Source organism: Thalassophryne amazonica, chromosome 2, assembly GCF_902500255.1.
Source record: "Thalassophryne amazonica chromosome 2, fThaAma1.1, whole genome shotgun sequence".
Lineage (NCBI taxonomy): Eukaryota > Metazoa > Chordata > Actinopteri > Batrachoidiformes > Batrachoididae > Thalassophryne > Thalassophryne amazonica.
The window spans coordinates 91828521-91853749 of NC_047104.1; the positions used below are offsets into that span (position 1 = coordinate 91828521).

Consider the following 25229-nt stretch of genomic DNA (forward strand, 5'->3'; position numbering starts at 1 on the left):
ATTTACAGTAAAATTCACTCCAAGAAAAAGGTTTGAGGAAGTGAAATGCTTTGACTACAAAGCAAGCATACTCAGTTTTGCTTCTGTCACTTAGGAAATTACGATACACATGATGGACTGCTGCCAACTTGACTGACTTCAAATTCAGTCAGTGATATTTGTATTTTCTCAATACAAGTGAGTGATATAAATTTCATATTAAATCAATCGTATTACAAGTACTATTTTATATGATGTGATGGAAAAATCCCAAAGTTTTGAAACCTTTGTAGTACCCTTGCTTCAAAACATTGTTCTGGAGTCTGCATCAAAAGGAAGAAGTCACATGTATGTGCTAAACGGGGACACATTATATCATTAACTCTTCTGAAAACTTCCACTTGATTTGGTCCCGTCTGGTAAATTAATGAACGTGTAAGTGAATAAACTAAGCTTTCTGCATTTATATTCACAAACAATATTTAAACAACAATTAAAAAATAACCGATCATTCCCCAAACTATGATTGATTGTAATGTCAAATGACCTGCTTTCAAAAATAAACACCACTCAAACCCAGATGTTTGCAGTCTTGCCTTAATTACCCAAGTGCCTTGTATGGCACCTCTTTATATCTCTAGTGTGTATTTGTGTGCAGACCAGTTTCTGCTTTTGATTCTGATATTGCCTGATACATAATATCTCTGTTTATTCCCATTAGAACAAACCATGTATAGCTGTGAGTGCATGGGCAAATCAAATCATTTCCACACAGAAATGTACTGAATCTGAGAAGTGAACTGCTATTTTCTGACTATTTCAGAATGGCTATCTTCTAAAACTTAAATAACAAGGTTATACCTTGACACAAACCTGTGGAAATGAATTTATGTGAATTTAGCTGCAAAAGAACATCAAAGCAAAGGAAGTGGTCAAGCAAGGTAAGGAGTGAATGTGATTGAATGTGATGAGTGAAAAAGCGCGATTCCACACATAAATTTACAAATTCAGAAAAATTAAGCTTTTTTCCCCGAGGGTTTCACAGCATAAAAATGTCAAACAACATGGACATAAATTGCCCACAACCCCCCCAGGAAGGATTTTGTAGATGAAACAAACTTCTCCCTTTTCTTTGTCTCTGTCTCAACCGATGTGGCCTGTGTTTGTCCACATTCCATTTGTTTGAGTCTGCCATGGTAAATAACAAAATTATTGTGAAAAACCTGATTTGTTTGTTTGTTTGTTTGTTTTAGATTCAGGCAATTTACTATTAGAGGATGATTTGCCAGATTTGCCTGATTTTGTTTTTATTATTATGTTTTGTGGAAGGTCTATGAGTAGATAGAAAAATCCTAAAATTCGAAGTTTCTAAAACAAACAGCTTTTTTGTTGTTGTTGTTGTTATTGTTGTTTTTCTAGGACCTCCAGAAGGGTTAATTTCTTGAGGGCCAAAACTGGACTACTTAAAAAATTTGGTTTTGAAGTAGAAATATCTCAATATACCAATGATTGCCCAGCTTTATTTTCATTTGTGTCAATCTGTGATAGGAGGAGTTCCAGAAAATTGCAAAATTTTGGCGGGCAGTTGTGTGTGCTGCCTACAGGGGGCGCTGCAAAACACTACTTTTTGCTGAAGACACAGTTTGAGGCATTTCTGGACTGTGCCCTCAACATCCAAAGCTAGTTACCTCCACCAAGGAGGTTATGTTTTCGGTCACGTCCGTTTGTTTGTTTGTTAGCAGGATTACTCAAAAAATCCTCAAAGGATTTCAATGAAATTTTTACCAGGGGTGTATCTTGGCCTAACTTAGAAGTCATTAAATTTTGGTAATTATCTGGAACACAATCCGGATCCAGTGATTTTTTTTTTAAGGATTGTTTATCACTGCAGGATCGGGCCAATTTCAACATTTTTGCATCTAACTTCATGAAGACGGGTCACAAAGGCTGATCAAAAATTAAGTTACGACACAACAATAATTTAGCATTTGTTTCTCCTCACTGAATAAACTTGTTATTAGAAAATTAAAAACTTGTGTAGTTCATGCAGTTTCTCTTTATAAATACATTTGCTGAAGATCTAAGGGTTTAACCCTCTGGGGCCGACACCGTCGTATACGATGGCTGAGACCAAGCTTTACTAAATTATAAATAACTTTGTAATGATATGAAATAGAAACTTACTGTTTTTGAAGTGTGATGATGTGAGCAATGCGAGTATCCAATCGGAATTGGTTCACAGTCACATGGTTTTCCAAAATCCAATCATAGGGCAGATTCACCTTGCGTGACACACCAAAGATTGTTTTTAGGAGTGATGTGTTACTAGTTTATTATAGTTTGTGTGTTTTGAATAAATGTGTGTGTAAAATTATTTTCCACTTTACTTTTTCCTTTCTTATTTCTGATTGTAAACCTTTATTACACATATAAAACACAACTATAGCATATATATTTTGAAAGTACAGGTTGTCCTGAAAAAGTAAAGTAAGTCCCTTCGGCTGCTCCCTCGTTTGCACTCAGGGTCGCCACAGCAAATCCAAGCTGGATCTGCATGTTGATTTGGCACAGGTTTTACGCCGGATGCCCTTCCTGACGTAACTCCACATTACATGGAGAAATGTGGCAGGGGTGGGATTTGAACCCAGAACCTTCCGAACTGAAACCAAGCGCATTAACCATTTGGCCACCACCCCTGCCACCACAGGTTGTCCTGAAAAAAGAGACATAAAACTTGATTGTGGGATGTTAACAGCAATAATAAAACATTTATGCCAGCCAAGTGAACTGTGCAAAAAATGCCCTCGGACCACAGAGGGTTAACCACCGAATCTGAAACATGACGGTAGATGCGTGAAACGATGTGGACTAAGTCTCTTTGCCAAAGGGTATTCCATGTGACATCAGTGACCCTATGGCCTTGGCGGAGGTTTGCGCTCTCTGAGTGCTTCTAGTTTATGCATGATATGAAAGCATTAGTAAGACCAACACTATGCCACCTGAAATTAATGTGGGATAATGAAGACGCAAGAGTGTAGGTAGTGCTTAATCAGTCAAAATGTCAAAGTCTGTGTTTTTGGGAGTCACATATCTCCATGCACCATCATCAGATTTTAATGAAATTTTTTTTTAAAGACAGCCCTCTATGTCTACTAACTGTCATACAAAGATTATAATGGGGTTTAGCTACAGGGTTCTCAGCAGCATATTTTCTCAGCGCAATGGATGGAAAAATCGCTTTAAAAAAAACGGGAGTTCAGGGGATGCTTAGGCTTCGCGGTGTGAAACAGCAGATGATTCTCTTTTCTTGCCCACAACAACAGACAAGAGTCCCAATAGCGACTTTAATCAGCTGAAAGGTGAGTCATGATTGACATCTTTAAATGGCTTTGACAGAAGTTGATGAATAAATTGTGGATCCGCTGCTTCTAAATCAGAACCAGCAGGTCCACAATCAATGTAGAGAAACAATCAATTTCCCGTTACACACCGCTGGGAACAGTGTAACGCCCAACTGAAGCGTACTTTTTTCAGGTTATAACGCTAGCAAGAACCCTGCGCTATATAAACACTTTTATGACTATTCTTTTACAAGAACACCGTGCCGTCATCTCTACGGACATAGAGTCATGACCAGTTACGGAATTCAAGAATAGATCTCACTGTTTACAGCACAGCAGCCATCTTGATCAATGAAGCAAATTTCAAGAAAATAATCGCGAATTATCTCTGTCATCCCAGCTGGGTTCAAGGAAACAGGTAGGAATATGTGGCTAGCACTTAAGTTTCCTGACTACTGTGTTACTTTTACACCAGCAGTGATTAAAAAGACAGTTATGAAATTAGAAATGTGAAATTTAGCATATCGACATGCAGTGCATGTACCTGTGAATGGTGTTCTTTAATAAGAAAGGGACAGAAGTTTGTGCTACTGTTTATGACAAGAATTTGCATTTTGGTTGAGATTTTAGATTGTGCAGCTGTCTACTGCACTGAGATTATCAGGATGGAAATAATTGACAGTTAAACAGTATGGGCTATAAAACAATACTGTTTCATGTGTGCTGCACATTAATAAAGTATTTCTATTCAAATTAGTATTTGTAGACTTGCCACATTATAGATAATGGTCAGAAAAGAGTTAATACAAATGAACCACACTATAATCTTTATATGACAGTTAGTAGACATACAGGGCTGGCTCATGAAAAGATTTCATTCAAATCTGATATGGGTGCATGGAGATAAACAAACCTTCAAATAGGGAAGGGTGATAATTCTAAAGTTCATTTTTTTGCACAGAATTATGTTATCTATACCTATTTAGGCAATGAGTCACCATCAGTTTGTTTATAGAGAAGTTTTGGCCTAGAGAAGATGGCGGCACCAGGTATGGCAGGAGCAGTTACAGCTCTCTTGATGCATGCACTGCTGAGTAATCTTGTCCTTTCTGACACTGGTCAAACACAAACAGACTATTACTCTTATGGAACTAAATCACCATCTTCAAATAAGCTGACCATACACATGTCTTACAAACACTTTGGATATGGCAAGTACGTCCTGGCTGCCACTTTCATTCATCCGCACCTCTTCGGTCATTCGTCAACATATACTAAAGCTGCCCTAAAACCACGACATACCATTGCATTTGTTATCGCCATCTGCTTGCTGCTATCTGGGGACATCCACCAGTGTCCAGGCCCGCTGAACTGCCCAGCAGAGGAGAGCCATCATGTCAACACCACCACTAACAGGAGCAACATCCAGAACTTACAGGTATTCTCACTTTGTTCATCCTACACCCCACTGCATCAAACTCACCTCCATCCTTGTGTCCTCCCTGCGAGCGCTGAGGTGCTCACGGTGTCCCGGACGTGCAAGGAGATCAGCGGGACGGAGCCATCGAAGCCCGGGAGTGGCGTGTCTACCTGGGACAGACCACGCATGCTAGCCTCGCTGCAGCTACATCCTGGGCTGGCACATCATCCCCTGTCGGCTCCAGTCAGCGATGGGGAATGCAGACCGCACCACCATCAACCCCCACACGCATGCGGATCGCCCATATTCCACAAATTCGGAGATTATTCCACCAGTTCATCTCCACCGGGACCCCACCGTCTCCACCGGCTGCATCTCCGCAGCGCTCACTCAACACGTCACCGGCTGCGTCATCAGAGCACGACCAACACAAGGATCAATAAACCACAACATCGGCGGTCTGGAAAATGCGGGGTGGATTTCCGCCTTCTCCGCATCTTCCCAAAATCCAAGTCAATCTCCAAAATAAATATAGAACTCTTCAACACCCAATCACTAACAAATAAAAGCAGTCTAATCTTTGATCATATACTGAACAAAAAAGTTGATATCATGTGCCTTACAGAAACTTGGCACAAACCAGGGTTGTATTTGGCTTTAAATGAAGCTTGTCCTCCAGGATACACCTACCTGGAGAGGGCTTGGACCACCGGCCGGGGTGGAGGTCTCGCTGTGATCTACCACAAGGATCTAACTATAACTCCCCTCCCACTGTCAAAGCTGACAACATTCGAATGTCTTCATTTCAAATGCAAACCACATACAGAAACAATATCAATACTCCTCACTTATCACCCTCCAAAACCACACCCTGGATTCATTAATGAACTGCAGGATCTTCTTACATCACTCTTTGCAATAGCCCATAACACACTTATACTGGGAGACTTTAATTTGCAGATAGACCCCCCCCACAAACCACCCTGCTGCAGAATTCCTTGAACTCCTGGACTGTTTCCATTTCACACAACACGTCACAGTACCCACTCACACTAAAGGTCATACCCTGGATCTGGTTATTAGACAGTGCTTCCATTACCAACCTGCAAGTAAATGACTTAGGCATGTCAGACCATAAGTGCATCTCCATGGAACTGCCTTTAGCAGGCCCATAAAATAAAACAAAATGCCAAATCCATTTTAGAAACATAAAAGCAATAGACAGCAACCTTTTCAACCAGGATATACAAGACACCTCACTAGTCACACAGTTCACATCAGTTAATGGATCTGTTGACTATTACAATTCTAGCCTCTACAATATCCTCGAGTCTCATGCACCAATCAAAACAAGAACAGTTACATTTTCCAAGTCAGCTCCCTGGTAGACCACAGAGCTCCGCACAATGAAAACCGCTGGCCGTGCCCTGGAGCGGAAATACACCTCCAGTGGCTTACAAGTATTCAAACAGGCCTGCCGTGATCATCAAAAATCATACACCAGAGCACTCGCCATAGCCAGGTCCCAATATTTCTCACTAAAAATCTCAAACAGCACTGGAAACTCCAAGCAGCTATTTTCAGCAATAAATTCTCTGCTCAAACCTCCCACACACGCACATGCCGACAGCAGTATAGATCAATGCAATAGGTTTATGGACTTCTTCACAAATAAGGTGGCATCAATCCGGTCAGCCCTCCCTGCTACAGCCCCATCTTCCTCTGACATCACTCTCTCAACTCCACTCAACAGTTTTTCTGTCTTCTCAGGCGTTACTCAGACAGAGGTGGAGAGGATCATAAAAAGCATGAGGCCATCCACCTGCTTGCTGGATCCTCTCCCCACAGCACTATTAAAATCTCACATTACAGGCATCAGTCCATTAACCACAGCAATAATTAACCAGTCATTACACTCCAGTCAGGTTCCTCCAGCTCTCAAAACTGCTGTCATTCGCCCCCATCTGAAAAAGCCCTCACTCGACCCCGAAATCCTGGCCCACTACAGACCCATTTCAAACCTGCCGTTTCTTTCCAAAGTCCTGGAAAAAGTTGTAGCAGCCCAACTTCACAGTCATCTTCACATCCATAACGTGTATGAAAAATTTCAGTCCGGTTTCCGATCAGCTCACCGTACAGAGACAGCCCTGGTCCGCGTCATGAACGGCTTGCTTATGACCGCGGACCAGGGCTCACCATCACTCCTCTTATTACTGGATTTATCATCTGCTTTTGACACAGTGGACCACACCATCTTACTCCATCGCCTCCAGTGTATAGTTGGGCTTTCTGGGACCACACTCAACTGGTTTGGGTCATACTTCACGGGCAGGACAGAGTTTGTGACCCTAGGACAGTCCAAATCATCACCTCATACAGTTAGCTGCGGAGTGCCTCAAGGGTCAGTCCTTGGGCCAACCCTTTTCACCATCTACATGCTCCCACTTGCTCAGATAATCAATAAACACAAGGTTTCTTTCCATTGTTACGCAGATGACACACAGCTGTATATAAAAATGGACTCCACTTCCACCACAGTTCTGCCATCTGCACTTCACTGTTGCCTGGAGGAGATAAGGGCATGGATGGCTGATAACTTTCTTCAACTGAACAGCAGCAAAACAGAAGCCATCCTTATTGGTACCCCTCACCAAACCCAGCCCTTCTCGAACCTAAACAGTATCTCGATCTTTGACCATAACATTTCCCTGTCCTCATCCGTTACAAACCTTGGTGTCAGATTTGATTCATATCTCACATTCGACTCCCACATCCGTCACCTCTGCAAGGTCTCTTTCCTCCACCTTAAAAATATCGCAAAACTCCGTCCCTCCCTTTCCCAACCCAATGCAGAGAAGTTGGTCCATGGCTTTGTCTCCTCCAGATTGGACTACTGCAATGTCCTCCTCGTTGGGATCCCTGGCAAAAGTCTACAAAAGCTGCAGCACATTCAGAACTGTGCTGCCTGGATCCTGACGAGGATGCGCAAATATGATCACATCACTCCAGTCCTCAGATCCCTTCATTGGCTGCCCATTCAACAAAGAATTCAGTACAAATTCTGTCTCCTTACCCACCAGTGCATACACGGAACTGCCCCTGCCTACCTCAGTGAACTCCTCACACCACACACCGCCCCAAGAACCCTCTGCTCCACCATGTCCACCTACCACCTGCACCAGCCCAGATCCAAGCTCTCCACCATGGGAGACAGGGCCTTCCAGGCAGTCGCCCCATGGCTCTGGAATGCCCTTCCAGAGACCCTGAGGGCTCCACAGAGTGTGGGGGCATTTAAAAAAGGCCTCAAGACATTTTTATTTAAAAAGGCCTTTTAAAATGTTAATATGTTTAAAATGTTATGATTTTATCTGTGTGGTTATGCTTTATGAATATTTTACTGTTTTGACTCTGTATATTGTTTGTTTTTAGCCTTTGCTCTGTAGCACTTTGAGATTCTATGGAATGTAAAGTGAGTTACAAATAAAATGTATTATTATTATTATAGCTTCCAAAAACCAACATTGACGGAGCCGAAAAAGGTATCGGGTTCAAAAATCGCTGAAAATATCGACAAAAATTTCATATCTTGAGAACTGTTGCACGTAGAGACTTGAAATTTGGTTCAAAATGTTCCTTGACCATACAACTTCTATAGTAACAATAAGTCTATCTGGTGTTTTTTTTTTTAGGAGTAATTGAGAAAAAACTAATTTGTCCTAACAAACCTAACAAACTTGTAATGGAATGGGCAGAGGCTCAAGCAAAATTGAAAAAGGCTGGCATGACCAGTAAAGAAGCAGCAAAGGTGTCCTGTGAGAAAAGAAAGCTGTCTGATATTGAAAAGTTAGTGTCCTCGGGTGGCCCATTCACCAGGGCAAAGCAGATTGATGATTACTTGAAGAGAAAGAAGCCAAGTAACAACGAAAAGCAGGACAGACACAGAAGTGAAGTATGCTCGGGATACAACGCTGTCTCTCCCCGAACAACTGAACTGTTCAGATTCAAAGAAAAGTGATGATGAGCAAGATGGCGGTGCACACGGGTGCAGCGGCTTTTAGCTCTCCGATTTGGTGCTTGTTTTTCTTACTTTTTGCGTGTATATTCTTCGAGTTTTGTATAGCGACCCACAGCTTCAGCCGCCAGAACTTTACTGACCTCAGTTTGAGGTACAAACCGTCGGTAACAAGCGAATTCCACCAGTACCACAACATCCCGGAGGACATAGCGAGAACACCAGGCTCTCCGTGGATTACCAGCCTGCCCAGCAGGCGGGGAAGGCGGCGTAGAGACAGGAAGCAGAAGCGAGGATGTCGGTCCAGCTCCAATGCTAGGCTATGTAAACAACCACACAGGCCAGCATTACCGAGCCTCTTCCTCTCAAACGCCATATCCATCACACACAAAATGGACGAACTGGAGCTACAGATGGCCACAAACAGCTTTGTGCAGAACTGCAGCATTATTTTCATCACGGAGACGTGGCTTCACCCGCTGATCCCCGACGCTGCAGTCGAGCTAGCAGGCCGCACGCTACACCGGCAGGACAGAACCAGTGATTCGGGTAAGTGCAGAGGTGGAGGGCTCTGTGTTTATGTGAACCGCGAGTGGTGCTGTAGCAGCAGAATCATTGACTCTCACTGTTCTCCTGATTTAGAGCTGCTGGCAGTCTCATGCAGACCTTTTTATCTCCCAAGGGAGTTCACAGTAGTCATTGTGTTTGCTGTTTACATCCCACCTGATGCTAACGTTAGTGTCAAGGATTTTATATAGTTCATGCTCTTATTATCATTTATTTTCTTTAGTTTATGCTTATATTATTATTATTTATTTTCTTATAGTTTATGCTTATTATTTTTTCCTCTTTGTGAGAAGAGGAGGTTTTAGAAAGAAAGACTTCTTGTCTGCATTCTTCATGATTGAGCAAACTATTTTTCATTTTGCCTTATCCTGCTTTGACGAGCCACAAGGCTCATGTTGCAGGAATGGAAGGTTTCAGCTGTTACCTCGCTTTGCTATCACCCTCTTGCAGACATGACTCATGTGTAACCTCTCCCGACTGTCCTTGTTTGTTTTTTCTCATGTTGATGAACTAAATAAAAGGCTGGGCCAGAGGAGGAGATTTTAGGAGAGCTTTGTAGCTGAGCACTTACAAGCTGCTTCATTGTTCTCCTCCTCTGCGCAGAGCAAAAAATATATATTTGTCTCTCTCTGACTGGTTTCTTTTCAGTGTTTGTGCCTCTCATTTCTTTAAAAACAGGGTGCAAACCCAACAGTTAGCAAGGCCCTTAGCCTCCTGCTTGCCTGTGTAAATAAACAGCAGCTGGCCCACCCGGATGGCGTTTGTATTGTTGCTGGTGACTTCAACCAAGCATGTTTAAAGACTGTGCTCCCTAAGTTCATCCAGTACGTGAAGTGTGCCACCAGAGAGGAAAATACTTTGGACCATGTTTACTCAAACATAAAACATGCGTACAAAGTCACTCCCCTCCCCCATCTCGCTGGATCTGACCATCTCTGCCTGTCTACCTGTCCCTCACCCCCACCTACACCACCACCCCCACCACCCCCCCACCCCCGCTGAGGCCAACAAAGCCACAACGGAGGACAATCCAAACCTCCAAACCTGACCTGAGGGAGCACTCTCCCAGCTACAGGACTGCTTCTCACGGACTGTATGGGATTTATTTTCCAGCCACAACCTGCAGGAGTACACCGACACCGTACTCTCTTACATTAAGAAATGTGTTGACACTGTCACCGTCAACGAAAGGGTCAGGGTTTTTCCAAACCAGAAGCCCTGGATGAACAGTGCAGTCCACTCCCTATTAAAAAGCCGCAACACCGCCTTTAAATCAGGGGACAGGGCCCTGTACAGCGCGGCCAAGTCCAATCTGAAAAGAGGCATCAGAGAGGCCAAGGCTACCTACAAGAAAAAGATAGAGGACCACTTCGCTGTAAATGACCCCAGAAGGATGTGGCAGGGAATAAATCATATAACCAACTACAGAAGCAGCAACCCAGGAAATGCTAGGTCTGACACCTCGCTGGCAGAGGAGTTGAACCGCTTCTTTGCCCGCTTCAAAGCAGACAGACCAGCAGCAACTCCACACCCACCACCCTCCAGCACTAGCACACTAACACTTCAGGAACAGGAAGTGAGACATGTGCTGAAGGCGGTGAACCCCAGGAAGGTGGCCAGCCCCGATGGTGTACCTGGAAAGGTACTCAAAGCGTGTGCTGACCAAATGGCTGGAGTTTTCACCTGCATCTTCAACCTGTCCCTGTCGCAGGCCACCATTCCACCCTGCCTCAAATCCTCCACCATCATCCCAGTCCCAAAGAAGTCAGCAGTGGAGAGCATAAATGAATACAGGCCTGTTGCACTTACGCCTGTGGTCATGAAGTGCTTTGAAAGACTGGTCTCTCAGCACATCAGAGCCTGTCTGCCTCCCACTATGGACCCCCACCAGTTTGCCTACAGGGCAAACCGCTCCACAGAGGACGCTATCGCCACAGCTCTCCACACCGCGCTGAGCCACCTGGAGCACCAGGGGAGCTATGTGAGGATGCGCTTCCTGAACTTCAGCTCAGCCTTCAACCACATCATCTCAGAGATCCTGGTGCAGAAACTGACACATCTTGGCATCTCCACCCCCATCTGGCAGTGGATCAAGGACTTCCTCACAAACCGCCCACAGTCCGTGAAACTTGGCCCCCACCTTTCCTCCACCATCACACTCAGCACCGGTTCCCCTCAAGGCTGTGTACTGAGGCCCCTCCTCTTCACCCTTTACACGCACAACTGCTCTCTGACCCACCCCATAAACACCATCATAAAGTTTGCGGATGATACCACTGTGATTGGGCTCATCTCGGGGGGGATGAGCCCGACTACAGAGACAAGGTAAATCGACTGACAGCGTGGCGTTCAGCTCACAACCTGCCGCTGAACACCACAAAAACAAAAGAAATAATCCTGGACTTCAGGAAGAACAGGGCTGACCCAGCCCCACTCTACATCCAAGGGGACTGTGTGGAAAGGGTCAGCTCCATCAGGTTCCTGGGAGTGCACTCTCTGACAGCCTCTCCTGGACTGCCAACACCACAGTGGTGGTGAAGAAACCCCAGCAGCGACTCCACTTCCTGAGGGTGCTCAGGAGAAACAATCTGAAGGAGAAGCTGCTGGTGTTGTTCTACAGAGCCACCATTGAGAGCATCCTGACATACTGCATCACAGCGTGGTATGGGGGTGCACAGCAGCAGACAGGAGAGCGCTGCAGAGGGTGATCAAAATGGCCCAGGGGATCACTGGCTGCCCTCTGCCCAGCCTGGAAGACATTGCCAGCTCTCGCTACCTCAGCAGAGCTGCCAGCATCAGCAAAGACACATCCCACCCCAGCAACCACCTGTTTGACCTACTACCCTCCGGCCGATGGTATAGGTCAATCAAAACTAGGACAAACAGACTCAGGGACAGCTTTCTCCCCAGAACGATCACTGCACTGAACAATAGCAAATCACTTTAATCCGCACCTTCAAGTTTCTTGTGCAATATCTGTAAACCATGTGCAATATTCCTGTACAATATGATTCCACAGATGTATATAATTCTCGTTTTACATTACTTAGTCCACATTTTATTTTATTTTATTTTATTTTACCTTATGTTTATATTAGCTGTACATATACTCTGAATAATTTACCGTTAAATTTCACTATCTCTTATTTGGCTAGAAATTTGGCACCACGGAAAGCACCTTCTTGGAGTCTCAAATCTCGTTGTAATGCAAATTACAATGACAATAAAGCCGATTCTGATTCTGAAAAGTGGACCCCCACCAGTTTGCCTACAGGGCAAACCGCTCCACAGAGGACGCTCTGTCCAAACACTTCCACTGCAAAAGCTGGCAACAAACCGCAAAGTGTATCTGAATAAGGTGTCAACAAATGCGAGTGTGACTTGGCAGGATTTTGACACTGCTGTTGCCAAAATAACAGCTGCTGCTGACCAACTAACTGTAAATAGAATCTCTTTTAGTTTCAAGACAATATTTGTACTACTTGTTATTTCACTGATCACTTCGAATGCCCAAGAACATGTATAATAGACGTATAATTGCTTTTGACATAAAAAAACACTCTGTTGCTTATAATTAGTTCATTGTGGCCATGTTATTCTTTACATGTGATGATAATAACTCAATAATAATAATAAAAATAATTATAATAACTCAACAGATGTTCCTGATATAAAAACTACATAGATTTTGTTTCTTGTGATTGATCGTATGTATTAAAATTAGGTTTTTTGTCAATTACTTCTAAGAAAAACACCAGATAGACTTATTGTTACTATAGAAGTTGTATATAAACTTGGGGTCAAGGAACATTTTGAGCCAAATTTCAAGTCTCTAGGGGCAACGGTTCTCAAGATATGAAATTTCTGTCAATATTTTCGTCGATTTTCGAACCCGATACCTTCATCGGCTGCATCCATATGGGTTTTTGGAACCAAATGACCCAAAAATTATACTGTTATGGTTTATTCCATGTATATTTCCATATTCTATGCAAAAATGTATAGATTTCAAAAATTTTTGAAATAACACCCCTCCCTACTTCAAAATACCAAATTTGACATTTTGACCGACCTATACGCTTGTGCCTTCATTATCCCACATTAATTTCAAGGGTATAGTATTGAGCTTGCAAATGGAATAATGCCACACACAAACTAGCATGGGATGTTTAGGGCACAGTCCAGAAATGCCTCAAAAATAAGCATCACTTCAGCAAAAAGTAGCATTTTGCAGTACCCCCTACTGGTGGCATCCTCAATTGCTCGCTGAAATTTTGCAATTTTCCGGAACTCGTCCCATCACAAATTGACACCAATGAAAATGAAGCTGGGCAGTCATTGGTGCATTGAGATATTTCAACTTCAGAACCTAATTTGTTAAGAAGTCTAATTTTGGTCCTCAAGAAATTGATCCTTCTAGAGCTGCTAGAAAAACAAACAAAAAAAACATTTGGGTTACTTAGACATTTATAATTTTTTAAAACATATTTTAATAGATTTTAACACTTAAAGTAGACCTGCACTGAAATAAATGTGGTCAGATTTCAGAAAGAAATAGCTGATATGTATTTATAAGACCCTTGTGAATGCAGTAAAGTAAATCTGTAAGCCCAAATTTGTAATTCAGCGGAGAAATCGTTTAAAAATGACAAATTTGCAGCTAAAATTTAGCCCTCAGCGAAAACTGTTTGTACAGCCATATCATTTCCATGACGTCAGGGACAAGACGACGCGCTCCCGCCTTCAGTCCGATCCCGCATTGAAATTGATTTTATCTGTTAGTAATGTTACTTATACATGTCCTGGTTTCAACATCCAAAAGTAAGCTGCAATGAATGTGAGATACAGATCCGTGTACTCAGATCAGCAACGACATCGACAGCGGGCGCCGTTCTTCCTCTCCCGCTCTCTGCCTCCGCTGCGCTTATTAAGTCTGCGGGCTCGTTAACGAGCTCGTTAACCGCCGACGCGGGACACTCACACCACCCATGTCTGCTCTTCAGCCAGGGCGTTGTTGTGCCAGATTCAGCGCACAACACCGGCATCACCTCTCTGTCTACTGAATTGAGCTGCAGCACACTTGGCACAAGTCCTGAGATTACACTCGCTGTTTTAATGCGAAGCAGCCGGTACACCTGTTGCTGCAAGGACAGACTTCCTGCGGCAAAATCCACAGCACTGCACGTCTCGGCAATCGGAGCCCCAGAGCTCCATGCATGCTGAGAGAGGTTTATATAATTTTAATGACTGGGATTCTTTGCAGGTCTCGCCTCCATATCCCACAATGGTACCGGAGGCGAAAGACAGTAGATTTTCATTGCGACACCACTCAATCAAAAGGGCGTATGAAAAAATCCCCCAAAATAATTTTCAAGCACAAATAAATGTGTACTCACCAAACGTACCGCAAGACAATATGAAGTTTAAAAAAAAAAGTAGATCCTTCCGTATAAGACAAGAAAAAGGTGCAGATGCAAACTGACGTAAATCCACAAATTACAATTGGCGCAATGCATGCTGGGAGAGGGTCTTGTCCGTGACGTCTCGGCAGCGTCCATGATGAGAGGGACAATTTGTGGAGGGCTAAATGTTAGCTGTAAATTTGTCATTTTCAAATGAAGATTTCTCCGTTGAATGACAGATCTGGGCTTGCAGATTTACTTTACTACATTCAGAAGGATCTCATGTGTAAATTTAAGTCAATTTTTGTTCAAAAAATCTGACTGCATTTTTTCCAATGCAGGTCTCCTTTAAATATAAGGTACAAGACCCTAACAGAACAGAGCAGTCGGAGCACAAAGCACTTTCCACATTGCACACACATGTATATATCATCTGACTAATTGTCACACACTGACTGGGGCGAATTTAAGGGACACTACTGCAGCGAGCCTGCACCTCTCTGTATAACGCCACTCAGATCTTCTGGTAAGCATTCAAGCAGGGGCCTCCATATGTAAAGAAAGACCTCATCACTGCCTTTTAATTTTGCACTGAGTCTTTCCATGGGTAGAACTCTGAAAATTTCTTTACACTACTACGTGACAGTTGGTGGTATTGAATTATCCAATTAAATACGTAGTACACATTTTCATGCCATGAATAATAATTTACTCAACAATTTAGATGGATTTTTGTCCTGAAGTTTGTTTAGGGGTGGAAGCCCCAACAAAAACCTGGATCTTTACAAATTTTACTTTTCAAAATACAGCTTATTTCCTTAATTATACAAAACCAGAATTTGGAAATCTTTGGACAGGTCCAGAAGCAGTGCAGATAGGTTCCATCCCTTGTCTTACATTTAAGACACAAAGGAGATCTTCTTGAGTCAATCTTATTCAAAAAGACTGGTGTTCTGTGTTGTCTATGTAAAATCTTAAATTGAATTTCTTTAAATTTGTTATTGAGGAATAATGAGTTGACCAGATACAGTCTTTCCAACCACGCTCCTCATAATGACATTGGAGATTATCCTCCAAATTTTTTATCAATTTTTCAATATTATACTGATTATATTCCTATAACCTTGAATAAAAATACCCATTTACTGCTGGGTCGACTGTAATAACATACATGAAGTGTTTGTTGTGTGGACCGCTGAAGAGGAGGTACTGCTGGCCCACCACCACCAGAGGGCACCCTGCCTGGAGTGCGGGCTCCAGGCACCAGAGGGCGCTGCCGCCTCACAGGAGCAGCCGGGGTGACAGCTGTCACTTATCACCTATGACAGCTGTCACAAATCATCTGATCATCAGTGGTATATCAGCAAGACGACATCTCCACCTCTTCGCCGAGATATCGCTCTACCGAGGAGGTAACGTTCTCAGCCGACTATATTGTAACCCTGGTGGTGTCAGGGAACCACCGGGAGGTGATCGAGTTTTTTGTGACTCCTGCCACCTCCCGTGTGATTCTCGGGTTCCCCTGGATGTTAAAACACAATCCCCGGATTGATTGGCCGTCCGGGGTAGTGGTTCAGTGGAGCGAGACCTGCCATCGGGTATGTTTAGGTTCCTCGGTTCCTCCCAGTTCCCAGGCTAGGGAGGAGGTCAGAGTCCCGCCCAATCTTGGGACGGTGCCGGTGGAGTACCATGACCTTGTGGATGTGTTCAGCAAGGACCTGGCGCTCACCCTTCCCCCGCACCGTCCGTACGATTGTGCCATTGATTTGGTTCCAGGCGCTGAGTTCCCGTCCAGCAGGCTGTACAACCTCTCACGACCTGAGCGCGAATCAATGGAGACCTACATCCGGGACTTGTTAGCTGCCGGGTTGATCCGGAATTCCACCTCCCCGATGGGTGCAGGTTTCTTTTTTGTGGGAAAGAAAGATGGCGGACTTCGTCCATGCATTGATTACAGGGGGCTGAACGAAATCACGGTTCGTAACCGATACCCATTGCCCTTGTTGGATTCAGTGTTCACGCCCCTGCATGGAGCCCAAATATTCACAAAGCTAGATCTTAGAAATGCGTATCACCTGGTTCGGATCCGGAAGGGAGACGAGTGGAAGACGGCATTTAACACCCCCTTAGGTCACTTTGAGTACCTGGTCATGCCGTTCGGCCTCACCAACGCCCCCGCAACGTTCCAAGCATTAGTTAATGATGTCTTGCGGGATTTCCTGCACCGATTCGTCTTCGTATGTCTAGACGATATACTCATCTTTTCTCCGGATCCTGAGACCCATGTCCGGCATGTACGTCAGGTCCTGCAGCGGTTGTTGGAGAACCGGCTGTTTGTGAAGGGCGAGAAGTGTAAGTTTCACCGCACTTCTTTGTCATTCCTGAGGTTTATCATCTCCCCCAACTCCGTCGCTCCTGATCCGGCCAAGGTTGCGGCGGTGAGAGACTGGCCCCAACCTACCAGCCGTAGGAAGCTGCAACAGTTCCTCGGCTTTGCAAATTTCTACAGGAGGTTCATTAAGGGCTACAGTCAGGTAGTTAGCCCCCTGACAGCCCTGACCTCGCCAAAAGTCCCCTTCACCTGGTCGGATCGGTGCGATGCCGCGTTCAAGGAGTTGAAACGGTGCTTCTCGTCTGCACCTGTTCTGGTGCAGCCCGATCCTAGTCGCCAGTTTGTGGTTGAAGTGGACGCCTCAGACTCAGGGATAGGAGCCGTGCTATCCCAGAGCGGAGAGACCGATAAGGTCCTTCACCCGTGTGCCTATTTTTCCCGCAGGTTGACCCCGGCCGAACGGAACTATGACGTCGGCAATCGAGAACTCCTTGCGGTGAAAGAGGCTCTTGAAGAGTGGAGACATCTGTTGGAGGGAACGTCCGTGCCATTCACGGTTTTCACTGACCACCGGAACCTGGAGTATATCAGGACCGCCAAGCGGCTGAACCCCAGGCAAGCCCGCTGGTCACTGTTCTTCGGCCGTTTTGACTTCCGGATCACCTACCGCCCCGGGACCAAAAACCAGAGATCGGATGCCTTGTCCCGGGTGCATGAAGATGAAGTCAAAACGGAGTTGTCGGATCCACCGGAACCCATCATCCCGGAGTCCGCTATCGTGGCTACCCTCACCTGGGACGTAGAAAAAACCATCCGGGAGGCCCTGGCACGGAACCCGGACCCCGGAACTGGGCCGAAGAACAAACGTTACGTCCCACCAGAGGCCAGGGCTGCAGTCCTGGACTTCTGTCACGGCTCCAAGTTCTCCGGTCATCCGGGGGTGCGAAGAACCGTGGCAGTTGTCCGGCAGCGCTTCTGGTGGGCGTCCCTGGAGGCCGACGTCCGGGACTATATCCAGGCCTGCACCACCTGCGCCAGGGGCAAGGCTGACCACCGCAGGGCATCGGGACTGCTCCAGCCGCTGCCTGTACCTCATCGCCCCTGGTCCCACATCGGCCTGGATTTTGTCACGGGCCTCCCGCCGTCCCAGGGCAACACCACCATCCTCACGATAGTGGACCGATTCTCCAAGGCGGCCCACTTCGTGGCCCTCCCGAAGCTCCCTACTGCCCAGGAGACAGCGGACCTCCTGGTCCACCATGTCGTCCGGTTGCATGGGACTCCAACAGACATCGTCTCCGATCGCGGTCCCCAGTTCTCCTCGCAAGTCTGGAGGAGTTTCTGCTGGGAACTGGGGGCCATGGTGAGTCTCTCGTCCGGGTATCATCCTCAGACCAACGGGCAAGCAGAACGGGCCAATCAGGAGGTGGAACAGGCCCTGCGCTGCGTGACAGCCGCGCACCCAGCAGCCTGGAGTACCCATTTGGCCTGGATCGAGTATGCCCATAACAGCCAGGTGTCTTCAGCCACCGGCCTCTCCCCTTTTGAGGTATGTCTGGGGTACCAGCCCCCGTTGTTTCCGGTGGTTGAGGGAGAGGTCGGTGTGCCCTCGGTCCAGGCCCACCTGCGGAAGTGCCGTCAGGTGTGGCGCGCCGCCCGTTCTGCTTTGCTAAAGGCCCGGATGAGGGCAAAGTCCCATGCAGACCGTCGGCGGACCGCGGCCCCTGCGTATCAGCCAGGGCAGGAGGTGTGGTTGTCGACAAAGGACATTCCCCTCCAAGTGGACTCCCCTAAACTGCAGGATCGTTACATCGGTCCCTTCACGATCCTCAAGGTCATCAGTCCAGCCGCAGTGAGGTTTCGGCTTCCGGCCTCACTGCGGATCCATCCTGTTTTCCATGTGTCCCGGATAAAGCCGCATCATACCTCACCCCTCTGTACTCCGGGTCCGGCACCGCCTCCTGCCCGGATCATCGATGGCGAGCCGGCTTGGACTGTGCGCCGGCTCTTAGATGTCCGTAGGATGGGCCGGGGCTTCCAGTATTTGGTGGACTGGGAGGGGTACGGACCTGAAGAACGCTCCTGGGTGAAGAGGAGCTTCATCCTGGACCCAGCCCTCCTGGCCGATTTCTACCGCCGCCACCCGGACAAGCCTGGTCGGGCACCAGGAGGCGCCCGTTGAGGGGGGGGTCCTGTTGTGTGGGCCGCTGAAGAGGAGGTACTGCTGGCCCACCACCACCGGAGGGCACCCTGCCTGGAGTGCGGGCTCCAGGCACCAGAGGGCGCTGCCGCCTCACAGGAGCAGCCGGGGTGACAGCTGTCACTTATCACCTATGACAGCTGTCACAAATCATCTGATCATCAGTGGTATATCAGCAAGACGACATCTCCACCTCTTCGCCGAGATATCACTCTACCGAGGAGGTAACGTTCTCAGCCGACTATATTGTCTTCCTGACAGGAATACCTGTTGCTTTGTGTGTTGGGATAACAGATATTGTGTTGTTTTCTTCCGACGAGAGGTGGAGGTGTTTTCCCACCATACGTGTTACTGGGTGCAAACGCACCCACATCTAACTGTTTTTGTTCCTCGCCAGCAGTACCAGATCCGACAAGCGGAGGCAGTGGCCACCTGGGAGTTCAGGACTTGGCGGCTCCAGTATTCCCGGGGTTCGGTGGCGGAGGAAATCGTGTGGTTCCGGTTCTGCTTTGGACAGACGTCTCTTATCTTCGAGCCTGCCCACGTGACACATTTTGTGAATTGACTTCTTTTCTATTATTGTAATTCGCCGTGTTTGTTGTGCTTATTCACAACAGTAAAGAGTTGTTATTTGACTTCCTCCATTGTCCGTTCATTTGCGCCCCTTGTTGTGGGTCCGTGTTCCTACACTTTCACAACAGTGTTTTCTAAAAATATGCAGACAGGTTGCCCGGACCACAGGTGGAATTATTCCTCAGTCCATGCAGTCAGGTCTACACATTAACAGTAACAATTTTTGTAATTTTATCTTCATGATCTATGTAAGTGAAGTACAAACTATAATTCAGTGACTTGGAAACGTTCAAGAATCATCTCCTGACATCTTTTAAAGAAATCTTTCTGAGCAAGTGATTTTTTATTTGTGTGTGTGTGTGTATAACAATATTAGTTACATTTAGTTGATTAGAGGACAAACAAAAGTGTTATACAGATGGATAAATATTGCCCAATAATGTTATTTGGAGCAAACCATTTGATTTACACATAAATAGGTTTTAATGATTAGCACATAGGATTGCGACACAAAGGCTAGGGAAGCCCGTTAAATAAAATAATTTCCATTAAGTGACAAATAATAAAATCACCATCATCAGAGAGAGAGCACCAAGAGCTAATATTAGCTAGTTAGCTCCAATAAGAAAACCGGTTAGATGCTGTCTTTAAGTCGCTGCTCGGATGCTTACCCCGTTGTTGACCTAATCTACCACCAGACAATGGAGCCGTTGTAGATTATATTTTACAGTCGAGGCCTGTGGCCAAATAGTTTTGATTTTTGACCGTGTTGTTTTCTCATTGTCACCAGCAACATCACAAGAACACAACACGTCAAGTTAGCTGTTGTTAAAACCTGGTTTCTTCTTTTGAGTTTCAAAATAAGATGATTATTCGTGAATATGCAGGGAAATATGATTTCTGAGTGGCACTAAGGTGTACAAAACTATTCCGCGTACTAAATAAATTTGTTTTTGGTTTGATGCGAACATATCGGGCACATTTAGCGACAGTGTTTGTATAATCCGAGTTTGAAGATTTTATTTTGAAGGCAGTCTCAAGTCTGGTCCTTCTTTCCGCCAGAGAGGTCACAGCTTGGCCAAATGATGACAGCTCAATAAACATCAGTCACGGCAAAGTCATGCCTATATTTTTATGTATTTTTGGATTAGTATATGGGGCTTTTAGTGTTTTAGGTCATGACAAATCTCTTATTGTGTCCATGCCTGAGGGTTGGGGCCCCTGTTTCCTGGTCATATGAACGAACTAAGCGTGTTTAGAGGGATAGAGGGTTTGTGTGGATCTTTGTCTTTGCTGTAAACAAAGATGTTTTCTGTGTCCACTGAATTTAGAATTTCTTTGCATCTGTGTTTCCATCTGTCTAATGTAATTTTTTTTTTCCATTTCATCAAACTTACACGCTTCATTTTCAGAAACAAATGAATTTACAATTTTTTTAAAAAAACTAAAAAATATATATATTTGCATGAGTACTGCCAACTGTAAGATTGTGTAGTACAATACTAGAACCTGATTAAACGCAATCCCATTTTCTAACAATCTGCAGGAGACCAAGTCAAGTCTGGGAGTGTGCACTGGTGCTGTGCCTCACCACAACCATGACACCATAGATCTGCCTTAGGTCCTGGATGGCAACCACCCAGGCAGACAACCAGTCCATTCCCATATCTCAAAAATAACCATCTATCTGCAGCAACCAGGTGAAATGTGGGCGTGCCTTGGTCTTCTTCAGCCATTGGAGTCCTCAATACTCAGGCATCTGCGTGCTGGATTATGCACTGAGAAACATGTCACAGAGCCAAAATATCAAAACTGACCATCAGCTTACAATGCCAGTGATACTTCTTATCTTAGTCTCCCTCAGTAACTGCTCATTTGACACAAAGTCATTCCAGCGGTACCCAAGGGTCCTCCAAAGATACGTAGTACCACAGACATCCAGTCACTGCCTTAGGTCAGTGGCTAGCTTCCAAGTCGTGACCATACAGCAGGAAGCATCAGGACTGGGAAGGCCTGGACCTTCATTCTCATATCTCACTGCCAAACACCTCTGTCCAGTGATCTCATCACTCCATAAGCTCAGTCGATGTCAAAAGTCAAGGACCCACAGACATCTATGTCTCTGCTGAGATGAGTGAACGTCTCTACAAGTTCAATACTTTCACCACATAAAGACACTTCTGATGGCTGAGTCCAGGAAGTTGCTAAAAGCCTGAATCTTAGTCTTGATCCAAGGCAATCGCAAACCCAGACACTCCAATTCCTCACTCAGCTTTTCAAGTACTACAATCAGGGTATCTCTTGATTCCACAAAGATCACAGCAACATCTGTGAAGTCAAGGTAAGTAAACCTTCACCCAGCCAACAAAAGCACCTAAGTCACTGGTTTCCACACCCCTACCCAACACCCAGTCCATGCAAGTACTGAACAGTGTAGGAGCCAGAACACATCCCTGACATCCACAGGTTTTCACTTGGAAATCTCAGTTTCCACCCCCACTCCGTACAGGGAACAGAAGATCAAAAGAAATTATATATTTTTAAAGCCGAAAATTGGTTTATAGTTTTTATATTTGGGGGATTTGTCCTTTTTTGGGGGGGGGGGGGGGGGGGGGGTCTCTTAAAGTGCTTCTAATCTGTTTCATGAGGTCATATTTCTCCTCTGTGCATATTATTGAACTATCACAAACTGGCTAATATGTGGAATGATTTTAGGAAGCTGGTAATTAATTTTGCTTTGAAGATTTTGATTAGTTCCATTTGGAAATTTCCCAGCTTTCAGTGCTCTTATTTATACCAGTGGGTAACTGAATTCAGTCATGAAGTTAAAAATATCCATTTTCAAAACCCCTTGTTGTGTGAACATATAAATGGTTCTTCTGACAGCTGAGCAAAACCTTCTTTTTCCCCCTCTGTGAAACAGATTCATTATGTGTATTTTGTGCTCAAATTTTTGTCTAACTTGGCTATTCTCAGCATCTGTAAAAATTGTTGGCGACATACTTGTCATGGTATAGTCAGAAATTATAACAATAATTTGACTACATCAAAGAAAGTTTCTTGCTTATGTCTAAAAATGCTGCATGTGTAGAAAAAAATCCCCCGCAGGCATTTTACCCTTGTTGCTTCTTTGGTTATGGTCTTGTGTAATTATTTGGTCTGTTTTATGAAGTTCCTGAATGCCAAAATCGCAGAACACAAAAACAAAAAAACTTTTTCTGTATTTGCTATGTACTCATTTTGATGTGATGGCCTTAGAAGACTCTCATCAAGTTTCCCATGAAAGGTGACATCAGCTGGAATATTCAACACAATACTACCCGACACACGCAAGATGATGCTAGAGACAAATACAAGGCAAGATTATGCCGACACAGGCGTAAACATTCTGTATCATTTCAAATTAATTTCCTTACATCTTAAACAACTGAAACACATTTGAAAGCAAGCATCAATAAATACTCTGGAAACTACTTCAGACAGATAACCAACAAAATTAGTCAACATACAGTTGTGCTCAAAAGTTTGCATGCCCTGACAAAATTTTTTTTTTTTTTTTTTTTTTTGTTTTTGGTCCATTTTCAGAGAATACAAATGATAACACAAAATCTTTTTTTTGTCAATCAACTGTCTTTACACTTTTTAAATCATAATGACAACACAAACAACCCAAATGTCTGATCATTTGGGTTGGAGGTCACTAAAATTAACATAGAATCGGTGTGTAACTTTGCAAAAACAATGTCGGATTCTGTAGTTTTCTCTGGGCCCCTCCCCAATCGGACCGGGAGTGACATGTTTAGCCGCATGTTCTCCTTGAATTGCTGGCTGTCTGAGTGGTGTTCAAAAAATGAGGTGGGCTTCATAGACAATTGGCAAAGCTTCTTGGGAAAACCTGGTCTTGTTAGGAGAGACGGCATCCATCCCACTTTGGATGGAGCAGCTCTCATTTCTAGAAATCTGGCCAATTTTCTTAAATCCTCCAAACCGTGACTATCCAGGGTTGGGACCAGGAAGCAGAGTTGTAGTCTTACACACCTCTCTGCAGCTTCTCTCCCCCTGCCATCCCCTCATTACCCCATCCCCGTAGAAACGGTGTCTGCTCCCAGACCACCAATAACCAGCAAAAATCTATTTAAGCATAAAAATTCAAAAAGAAAAAATAATATAGCACCTTCAACTGCACCACAGACTAAAACAGTTAAATGTGGTCTATTAAACATTAGGTCTCTCTCTTCTAAGTCCCTGTTAGTAAATGATATAATAATTGATCAACATATTGATTTATTCTGTCTTACAGAAACCTGGTTACAGCAGGATGAATATGTTAGTTTAAACAAGTCAACACCCCGAGTCACACTAACTGCCAGAATGCTCATAGCACGGGCCGAGGCGGAGGATTAGCAGCAATCTTCCATTCCAGCTTATTAATTAATCAAAAACCCAGACAGAGCTTTAATTCATTTGAAAGCTTGACTCTTAGTCTTGTCCATCCAAATTGGAAGTTCCAAAAACCAGTTTTATTTGTTATTATCTATCGTACCTATGTAAATGAGTCCACCCACCACTTTAATCAAATCTTAGATCTTGTTCTGACTTATGGTATGGAAATTGAAGACTTAACAGTATTCCCTGAAAACTCCCTTCTGTCTGATCATTTCTTAATAACATTTACATTTACTCTGATGGACTACCCAGCAGTGGGGAATAAGTTTCATTACACTAGAAGTCTTTCAGAAAGCGCTGTAACTAGGTTTAAGGATATGATTCCTTCTTTATGTTCTCTAATGCCATATACCAACACAGTGCAGAGTAGCTACCTAAACTCTGTAAGTGAGATAGAGTATCTCGTCAGTAGTTTTACATCCTCATTGAAGACAACTTTGGATGCTGTAGCTCCTCTGAAAAAGAGAACTTTAAATCAGAAGTGCCTGACTCCAAGGTATAACTCACAAACTCGCAGCTTAAAGCAGATAACCCGTAAGTTGGAGAGGAAATGGCGTCTCACTAATTTAGAAGATCTTCACTTAGCCTGGAAAAAGAGTCTGTTGCTCTATAAAAAAAGCCCTCCGTAAAGTTAGGACATCTTACTACTCATCACTAATTGAAGAAAATAAGAACAACCCCAGGTTTCTTTTCAGCACTGTAGCCAGGCTGACAAAGAGTCAGAGCTCTATTGAGCTGAGTATTCCTTTAACTTTAACTAGTAATGACTTCATGACTTTCTTTGCTAATAAAATTTTAACTATTAGAGAAAAAATTACTCATAACCATCCCAAAGACATATTGTTATCTTTGGCTGCTTTCAGTGATGCCGGTATTTGGTTAGACTCTTTCTCTCAGATTGTTCTGTCTGAGTTATTTTCATTAGTTACTTCATCCAAACCATCAACATGTCTATTA

At 44.4% G+C, this 25229-nt stretch overlaps 1 protein-coding gene and 1 long non-coding RNA gene across 2 annotated transcripts in view; one reads left to right on the top strand and one right to left on the bottom strand.

The window, feature by feature from the left end:
- def8 (differentially expressed in FDCP 8 homolog) overlaps positions 1–20654 on the bottom strand; it is a 64443-nt gene extending 43789 nt beyond the window's left edge. The window contains exon 1 of the mRNA XM_034189179.1: positions 20498–20654. The gene's annotated coding sequence lies outside the window, so the exon portion shown is untranslated. The remainder of the gene's footprint in view (positions 1–20497) is intronic.
- On the top strand, positions 4230–24342 carry LOC117527051. The gene is made up of 3 exons (XR_004565420.1): positions 4230–4327; positions 21313–21317; positions 24332–24342. It is a non-coding gene; the product is annotated as an uncharacterized LOC117527051 (long non-coding RNA).
- Positions 24343–25229: the final 887 nt, after the last annotated feature.